A 10,705-nucleotide genomic window follows, 5' to 3' on the forward strand; every position below is an offset into this window, starting at 1 on the left:
AAATTTGGAGTTAGAAAGAACCTTAGAGATCTTCTAATCCTGTTTCCTTTATAAAGAAAGAAACTGAGGCCAAGAGAATTTAAGTGATTTGCCCCAAGCTATACTTACAGTAAGTGGTAGAATAAGGATTTAAACCTAGATTCTCTAATACATATCCAGTGTTCATTGTGCTATATCACTGTGACTTAGAGAAGCCTATAGAATATTAGTAATAAAAAATTTCTATATATTTCCAAATATTAGTGGGTAGTGTAAATACCCTGATATTCCAAAGAAAGAATCTGTATCTCTCTTCAAAAATGATTGTAATAATGGAATTTTATTTATTTTCCATTGTATCACTTAGTTTTGCTTTAACTGAAGTTTTGAGAAAACTTCTGAAAACTGAGTATAAAGAGGGTTAGGGTTGCTCTGGTGATCCCAAAATACCAACATTGCCCTTTCCTGTTGAATGAATTCAACTCAAGTCTTCTCTCAGCCAAAGAAAAGTAAAGTTTATTAAAAGTTCGCTTGTATGGGATGCAGTAACCCTGTGCTAGGTCATTTTATGGTTCTCTCACCACATGGAGTAAAGATAGGATCTTATATACAGAAGGCTGTGGGAGGAATCTAGGGGTGGTCTAGAGGAGGAGTTTGGGGAGGGTCTTCAGGAAAAGTCAGAGGAGGTCAATGAGTGATGGGTGGGAAGTTGCTGGAGGCTACCTGGAGCCAACAGACAATGGTGGGCTAGGCCAGTTCAAGGGTGGGTTGATATTTTGATAGGCTCAAGGGTGGGAAGTCTAGTAACAGAGGTTTGGGCCCAGCCACAATGTAAGGCTTATGGCCTCATGCAAATGCCTCATCAAATGGGACAATTTAATTCAATCTAGTTCAAGGGGATTCCCAGAGCCTGCACCTCATCAAGTGTACTAGTATTTATTCTGATGAGGAATGCAGTGATAATGGTTTTTAGAAATACAACAATAAAAAATAGGTATCTATTCTTGAAAAACTAATTATTGCCAATTTTAGTTATCTTTTTACATCATTTAACCATAAGTAATGTAATGTATCTTCCAATGATTTTTTTTAGTCATAAGAAGTCTTAGAATTTTAGAACTAAAAGAAATCTTAGTGATAACCTAATCCAACTTTTTTATATCTTTTTTTATATTTTTAATCTCTTTTTTATAGATAAACTTGTCCATAGATATTAGGTAACTTATTAAATTTTACAGAGATAGATACTGTCAAGCTAAAGGAAATATATAGTCATGTGCCACAGGGCTGTTTCTTGGTCCTGTCTTATTCAATATTTTTCTTAATGACAGAGAAGCATGTTGATCAAATTTGTGGAAGGCACAAAGGATAGCTAATACAGGGTGGGAGGATTATGTGGAGTAAGGCAGGAAATTATTTAGCTCTCCTAAATTCCCCCATAAACAATATAGAATAATGCCTCAAAGTGAATTGTGAGTGACAGAAATGATTAAAAGTTGATGTAAAGCAATTGTCCACATAAGACAACTTGGGACAACCTTAGGAAAGGCCTGACCTCTTTGGGCAGTGGTTTAATTTGACTGAAGTGCAGCTAACTATGAATCAACAAAAAATAAACCCTGGGAGCAGCTATGTCAGCAGCAGCCTTAGCTTCAGGAGCTTTTGTCTCATAGGCAATGTGAGGGTCTGACTACTGATCAGGGAAAGATTGGAGGGCCCTCAGCTGGCTCTGGATGCTGGGCTCAGGTGCACTGAGCAGATGTGGCCCCAGGCTGTGGCTATGGGCAAAGAGGAGCAAACACATGCCAGTGAGTGTGGTAGTGATGGGGTACAGGCTCTGGGAACCCCCTTGAACTCTCCTTGAGTCTTTCCACTTGATGAGGCATTTGCCTGAGGTCATAAGCCCTTCATTTGCTAGGCCCAAATCTCTGTTAACTTAACCTAGGCTAGCCCTCTGCTGTCCAGCTACTCCCCACCCTTGATTCTCCCAAAATATCTACACCCAAAACTGTTACTCTTAAACTAGCCTAGCCCTCCATTGTCTGTCATCTCCAGGTAGCCTTCAGCTACCTCCCACCCTTAATCCCATTCCTGGAGTCTGACCTCAGTCCTATCAAGATCCTCCTTAGACTCCTTCTCAAGATGCTCCCCAAACTCCTCTTCTAGACCACCCCTAGATCCTTCCCACAATCTTTTTTTTCTTTTTGGAGGGGGGAAGGCAGGGCAATTGAGGTTAAATGACTGGCCCAAGATCATAGAGTGAGTAAGTGTTAAGTGTCTGAGACCGGATTTGAACTCAAGTCCTCCTGACTCTAGGGCTGGTGCTCTATTCACTGTGCCACCTAGCTTCACCTTTACAACCTTTCTGTATATAAGATCCATCTTGCCTCCACGAAGGGGTAGATTCATTATAGCTCAGACGCACTCTGTGTCAGATTGTTCTGGCCTGCTTGTCAATACAAGCATCACAAATACTTAGGCTCCTTAAGAATCTACCATTATGGAAAATCTTTAATAAACTTTGTTTTACTTTGGCTGAGAGAAGGCGAGAGTCAAATTAATTTTGGCAGAACTCAGCATGTCAGTATTTTGGAATCCTGAGCACCCCTTAACCCCAAACCTCAACAGTAGCAGAGAGGTGAGGATCTTGTTGTTGGTGAGCACTTGCAATATAGCATAGTCCCTGGATCTGGTTCCAGGGCAGAGAGGTGAGCTGAAGCTTGAAGCCTCAGGAAAGACTTTAGGAAGTAAGAGTAAGTTGTGGTAACAGCATTGCTGGGGGCCTTGGCTGAGATTCATGGGTGGAGAATAGTGTCTGAGGTCAGGCTCCCAGAGAGAGCTCAGAAAACAACAGGACAAAAACCTGAAGCTTGAGATATTATCCCTCACACCTCAGAACAAGACCTTGACTTTAATGCAAAGTTAACAGACAAGAAATAAGAGTCTTTTGAAAAATGAGTAAGCAAAGGAGAGAGAACACAACATAGATAGCTACTATGGTAATGGATCTGGGTTCATACTCAGAAAAAAGTAATGCAGTTAAAACAGATACTTCTATCTCAAAGAAGAAAACAAAATGAATAGAAGCCTAAAAAGAGATTTTGGAAGAGCTTAAAAAGCACTTTAAAAATGAAATAAGAAAGGATAAGGAAAAATTAGAAAAAATAAGAGTAATGCAAGAAAATTATAAAAAGAAAGACAACCAATTGTAAAAAGAGATCCAAAAATTCATGAAAGTAAGTAATTTCTTAAAATTAGAATTCTTGGGGGTGGAGTCAAGATAGTGGAATAGAAAAAGTGTTCCGGCTTCCACCTCTCCCAATTCATGTAAAAGGGGACTCTGAACAAACTTTGGAGCTAAAGAACCCACAAAATGACATAGAGAAGCTAACCTCCCACTGAAGACAGCTCAGCAGGCCAGCAGGAATAGGCCTGAGCCCAGCCCCACACGAGCTGGAGGTTTTAGCCCCAGGGCGGCCTGACCAACTACCAATGGAGGAACTTCAGATCACCAGAAGCTGTGGCGGTTTCCAGAATTATCAACACATAGATGCTAAGGACAAAGTGAGAGGTCAGTTCAGTGTGGACTTTGGGATCCAGTAGTTGTTGGGAGTGTAGTTGGCCTTTGCCCCTGGGGCAAGAAGCCACTGATGCACAGTGGCCATGCAGCTGCTGCCATGTGGCAGCTTCAGCTCCTGGCCTGCAGAGTGTAGGGGTCCAAGTTACCAGTGTGAGGGATAATCACTCTTGCTTTAACCTGCTTGGATCTGGATTGTGGTCTAGGGTAGAGGTCTTGGGGTGTGCGACTAGCTTTCCAAAGCATGAGGAGGCTTCAGAGAGGGCACCCACTAATACCTTGGGCAGCTGAGAAAACCCCAGCTTTTGGGATGAAGCTCCCCTTTCTGGTGGCAGAGTTCTACTGTGGCAAAAAGCCCAGGGGTCAAGTGATTTTGGCAACAAAAAGGATCAAAGCATGGAGCAGGAGGAAGACAAAGAAGTCAGAATGCCTGCATCGAAAGCTTCAAAGAAAAATACGAGCTGGTTACAGGCCATAGAGGACCTTAAGAAGCAAATAAGAGAAGTGGAGGAAAAATTGGGAAGAGAAATGAGAACAATGCAAGACAATTATGAAATGAGAGTCAACAGCCTGATTGAGGAAAATAACACCTTAAAAAAATAAACTAACTCAAATGGCAAAAGAGGCTTAAAAATGCAATGAAGAGAAGAATGCCTTAAAAAGCCAAATTTGCCAGATGGAAAAAGAATATCAAAAGCTCATAGAGGAGAATCATTCCTTCAGAATTAGATTGGGGCAAATGGAAACTAGTGACTTTATGAGAAATCAAGATGCTGTTAAATAGATCCAAACAAATGAAAGAATAGAAGGCAATGTGAAATAACTCATTGGAAAAACCACTGACCTGGAAAATAGATCCAGGAGAGATAAATTAAAAATTATTGGACTACCTGAAAGCCACGATCAAAGAAAGAACCTAGAAATCATCCTACAAGAAATTCTAAAGGAAAACTGCCCAGATGTTTTAGAACCAGAGGGCAAAATAGAGGTTGAAAAAATCCACCAATCACCTCCTGAAAAAGATCCCAAAAAGAAAACTCCTAGCAATATTATAGCCAGGTTCCAAAATTCCCAGATCAAGGAAAGAATATTACAAGCAGCCAGGAAGAAACAATTTCAATATTGTGGAAACACAATCAGGATAACCCATGATCTGGCAGCTTCTACACTGAGGTATTGAGGCTTGGAATATGATATTCTGGAGGATGAAGGATCTGGGATTAAAACCAAGAATCACCTACCCAGCAAAACTGAGTATCATGTTTCAGGAGAAAATATGGTCATTCAGTGAAATAGAGGACTTTCAAGTATTCTCGATGAAAAAACCAGAGCTGAATAGGAAATTTGGCATTCAGATACAAGAAGCAAGAGAAGTATGAGAAGGTAAACAGGGAAAAGAAATCATAAGAAACTTATCAAAGTTGAACTATTTACATTCCTACAAGGAAAAATGATAATTGTAACTGATGAAACTTTTCTCAGTATGAAAATAGGTGAAGGGAATAGAAGTCTATCTGTCTGTCTGTCTATCTATCTATCTATCTGTCCGTCTGTCTGTCTATATGTCTATATAGGAAGGTATATGAGTGTATGAATACATATGTGAATGTGTGTATATATGTTTACAGGTATATATATATATATATATATATATATATATATATATAGATAGATAGATAGATAGATAGATAGATAGATAGATAGATAGATAGAGGGCACAGGACCAATTTAGTAGGAAGGGATGATACTTAAAAGGTGAAATTAAGAGGTGAGAGAGGAATATGAGAGGAGATAGGAAGAGACAGAATAGGGTAAACTATCTCATATAGAAGAGGCAAAGGAAAATGGTTACAATGGAGGGGAAGAATAGGAAGGCAAAAGGGAATGGGTCAACCTTATTCTCATTGAATTTGGCTAGGGAGGGAATGACATACACACTAAATAGGGTATCTCACCCTATAGGAGAGTAGGGGGGGAATGGGATGAGAGAGGGGATGATGGAAGGGTGAGCAGGCTGGGGGGGGGACGGCAGTTGAAAGCACCCACTTTTGAAAAGGGACAGGATAAAAGTAGAGAATAGAACAAGTAGGAGGTAGGGAAATATAGTCTGTCTTTTACAATATATCTACTATGGTAATGTTTTGCATAGCTACACATGTACAACCTATAATGAATTGCTAATCTTCCAAGTAAGGGTGGGTGACAAGGGAGGAAGGGAATGAATTTGGCTTTCAAAGTTTTAAAATCAAATGTTTAAAAAACATATATACACTAGTATTAATACTATTTTACATGTTATTGGGAAATAAGATATATAGGCAACAGGGGTATAGAGATCCACCATACCCTACTGGAAAAATCAAAGGGGGTATGGGAGAAGATATGGGAGAGAGCAGATTAGAGGAGGGGATATCTTGTGGGACCGCTACTTTGGGGCAGTGGGTAGGGGAAAAACGGGGAGAAAATTTGTAACTCAAAATTTGGTGAAATTGAATTATGTAAACCAGAAGTTAATAAAGCTTTTGAAAAAAGAAAAAATTAGAATTCTTCTAATTAGTATTACAATTCTAATTAGAATTAATATTAATAATATTTTATTTATTATTAATATTAATTAAAAAGAATAAAACAATTAATTTAGTTCCTATTAATAATAATATGAAATTAATATTATTAGAATTCTAATTAGAATTGAGATTAGCAGTGTTCCCAGTCAGGGAACCATAAAAATGAAGAGGTGTTACCCATAAAGAGGGTTAGGATTGCTCTGGAGACCCCAAAATACCCAGTCCTGCCAAACGAATTTGACTCAAGTCTTCTCTCAGCCAAAGAAAAGTAAAGTTTATTAAGAGTCTGATTGTATTAGACACATAGTTAGTCTGTGCTAGGTCATTCTATGGTGCTCTCACTATTCTATGGTGCTTTCACAGACATAGGGACAAGATGGGGTCTTTTGAGCCCATACCTCATCAAACTTACCTGGAGAAAAGATTGAGGAGAGACAATACAATAATTGTTAGAAGTTATGGTCAAAAAAACACTTTATATACTGTACTTCAAGAGATTATTAAGGAAAATTGTTCTTAAGTTTTAGAATGAGAGGATAAAATAGAAATAGAAAAAATCTACCAATCACCACCTGAAAGAGGTCCCAAGATGAAACTTTGCAGGAATATCATAGCTAAGCTTTGAAGTTCCCAGGTCAAGGAACATCATATCCAAGTTTCAAAGTTCCCAGGTTATGGAGAAGATATTGCAAACAATGAGAAAAAAAAAACAATTTAAATACTTGAGAGTTGCAATCATGATCAAACAAGACCTAACAGCTTTTATGTTGAAGGATTGTCATTCTTGGAACACTAAATTTCAAAGAGCAAAAATGCTGAGGTTGAGACTAAGGGTAACTTACTCAGCAAAGTTAAATGTAAGCCTGGATGAAAAAAAATGAACATTTAACAAACTGGAAGACTTTCAAATATTTGTTACAAAAAGGCCAGAACTTAATGGAAAATTTAACATACAAGGTCCAGGATGAATATAAGGTAAACATTAAAGACCAGTTAAAAGGGATTCAATAAGGACAAACTATTTATCATAAAAATGTTATCAATGCTTTTGTCACTATATTTTACAAATTTGACAAAGGTCTTTATATATTTGAGAAATCAGACCTTCATATTTCTCCAGTTATTTAATTCTGACTGTATTTGTGTAAAGAGTGTTTTATATTTATGTTATCATTACCTGGGTAATTTGAAGAAAAGGCTTGTCCTGAGCTAAGTATGATGAGGTAATTCTAAAAAATAAAATTTGGTAGGGAGAGGTAAAAAGGAGAAATTATCTCATACAAATGAGTGAAAGAAGCAAGTGGGGAGGGAGTGTTGGTATTGCTGGAAGCTTACTCTCATCAGAAATTGGTTAAAGAGGGAACAACATATATCTAGAAGACTAGAAGTCTTCTAAATTTAGAAATAAACTAGCAGGTAAGGGGATAGGACAAGAGAGAGACTTTTAAAAAGGTGTGTAGATTAAAGATTAGTAGGGTGGGAGAGAGGATAAGAGAGGGACTCTTACAGTTGTAGGTAGGTTAAGGAATAGGAGGACAAGGTAATAGATAGAAGAAAATTAGATGCATGAGGAGGGACTAGGATGAAAAGAATGACAGGAATAGTGAGGAAAAATAGGTTGGAGGGAAATGAGTAATTGTAACTTTGAATATCAATGAGATAAATTTAACCACAAAATAGAAATGAATAGCAGAATGGATTAAAAATCTGAATTTGACAACATGTAGTTTACAAGAAATACAATAAAAATGAGAAATACAGAGTTAAAATAAAAGGCCATAGTAGAATCATGTAAAAAAAAGACAGGAGTAGCCATCATAATCTCAAAGTTAAAGCTAAAATGATTTAATTAAAAGAGCAAAACAGGGAAATTACACTGTATCATCAATCTTATTTAATATTGTTTTAGAACATTTAAAATAACTGAAGACAATATATAATACCTGAGATTATATCTGCCAAAACCAACCCAGGACCTACATGAAACAAATATGATGCTGATACTTACACCAGAAAAAGCAAAAACAAGGAAGGAAAATTATAGACAACTTTCACTAATGAATATGGAAGCAAAACTCTTAAATAAAATACTAGCCAGGAAAGTACAACAATATATCAAAAAGATTATACATTGTAAGCAAGTAGAATTTATTCCAGGAAGGCAGGGATAGTTTGATATAAGTAAAACTATCAACATAATTGATTATATCAATAACAAAAGTAACAAAAGGCATATGATTATATTAATAGATACAGAAAAAGCTTTTGAGAAAATACAATACTCATTCCTATTAAAACATTTGAAAGCATATGTTTAAATGGATTTTTCCATAAAATGGTAAGAAGCATCTTCTTTAAAACCATCAACAAACATTTGCAATGGGGAAAAACTAGAAGCTTTCCTTATAACATCAGGAATTAAACAAGGATGCCCATTATCACCAATATTATTTAACAAATTTTTAAGAAATGCTAGCAATAGCAAAAAGTGAAGAAAAAGAAATTGAAGGAATCAGAATGAGCAATGAGATATTAAAACTATCTCTTTTTGCAGACAATCTTATGATATGCTCTAGGAATATCCTAGAGATTCAACTAAAAGTTACTTGAAAAAATTGTAGTAGAGTAGCAGGATGTAAAATAAACCCACACAAATTATCAGCATTTCTATATACCACCAAAAAACAAACAAAAGAAAACCCTGCAAGAAGAGACAGCAAGAGACAACCCATTTAATAACTGTAGACAGTATAAAATACCTGTGATTACACCTGCCAAGATAAACCCAAGAACTACATGACCATAATTATAAAACACTTTTTATACAAATAAAGTCAGATTTAAATAACTGTAGAAATATTAATTGTTCATGGGTGGGCAGAGCCAATGTAATAAAAATCACAACTCTACTTAAATTAATCTACTTATTCAATGCCATACCAATTAAATTATCAAGAATTATTTTATTAAGCTAGAAAAAACAATAAAATTCATTTGGAAGAGCAAAAAGTAAAGAATATCAAAGGAATTAATGAAAGAATGTAAAGGAAGGAGGTTTAGTAGTGCCATATCTTAAACTATATTATAAGGTAGTAACCATCAAAACTATCTGGTGCTGGCTAAGAATAGAAAGGTGGATCAGAAAATACACAACTGTAAATGAATATAGTAACCTTGTGTTTGACAAATGTAAAGGTTTAAGCTTTTGGGATAAGAATACACTATTTGGTAAAAGTTGTTGGGAAAACTAGAAAATAGTTTGGTAGAAATTGGGTATAGATCAATATCTTAAACTATTTGCAAAGATAAGGTCAAAATGAATATATAATTAGGGAGATATCAAAAGAAAATCAGAAGATGGAACACATTACCTATCAGACTTAGAGACAGAAGAAAAATTTTTGATTTATCAAGAGATAGAGAGCACTGTGAGATATACAATGGATAATTTTGATTACATTAAATATAAAAAGTTTTTATAAATAAGCCAATGTAGCTAAAATTAGTTGGAAGGCAGAAAACTGGGGGGAAAGTTTATAGATAATTTCCCAGATAAAAATCTCATTTCTCAAGTATATAGAGAACTTGGTCAAATTTATTAGAATTTGAGTCATTCTCCAATTGATTAATGGTCAAAAGATATGAGCAAGTTTTTGGAAGAAGAAATCAAAGCTATATATAGTCATGAAAAATGCTCTATATTATTATTGATTAGAGAAATGTGAATTAAAACAACTTTGAGGTACCATCTTACACCTATCAGATTGATCAAAATGATAGCAGGGGAAAATGACAAATGCTAGAGGGGATGTGGAAAAATTGAGACACTAATGTACTATTGGTGGAATTGTGAACTGATCCAACCACTTTGGAGAACAATCTAGAATTATGCTCAGAGTTATAAAACTGTTTATACTCTTTGACCCAGCAATATCACTATTAGATCTGTTTCCCAAGGTGATCAGGAAAAAAGGATAAAGAACCTGCATATTCTAAAATATGTATAGCAGCTCTCTTTTTTTGGCAATAAAGAACTGGAAGTTGAGGGGATACCCAACAATTGGGGAATAGCTAAACAAGTTATGGTACATGATTGTAATGGAATACTACTGTGATATGTGTAATGGGAATGCAGATTTGGAAGATCTTCCCTGCCCCTAGGCTAAAGTGCACCTGAAGCCTGGGGTGGGAGGCTTGTTTTTCAGTAGATACTTCTTGATTGGCCAGTGAGTCAATAAGGTTGTTACATTCTCTGAGCCAGGAGAAGGCTATATAAGCCCTGATGTGTAGCTTTGTTTTGGGGGCTCACTTTGAGAAGTGTTCTGTGATTTGATATAGATTCTGGGAAGCCATTGTCTGGAGCCCCCCTGGCTTTGAAAAACCCAGATGTTGAAACCCAGATGTTGACTGGGTATGGATGTAACAGTTGGACAGTTTGAAATCCGTCTACTAGATCTGTTTCTGTCTTGATAATTCTGCCTGTATACTTTGAAGTTCAGGGTGCTGACCTTTTTCCCCTGAACAAGGTAAACGATATATGTCTGACTGATTAAAGTAAGCTTGTTAACCCATTTTGAGTTGC

The sequence above is a fragment of the Petaurus breviceps genome, unplaced genomic scaffold, assembly GCF_028583685.1.
Source record: "Petaurus breviceps papuanus isolate PSGF00001 unplaced genomic scaffold, PetGlider_PUasm1.0 90491, whole genome shotgun sequence".
Lineage (NCBI taxonomy): Eukaryota > Metazoa > Chordata > Mammalia > Diprotodontia > Petauridae > Petaurus > Petaurus breviceps.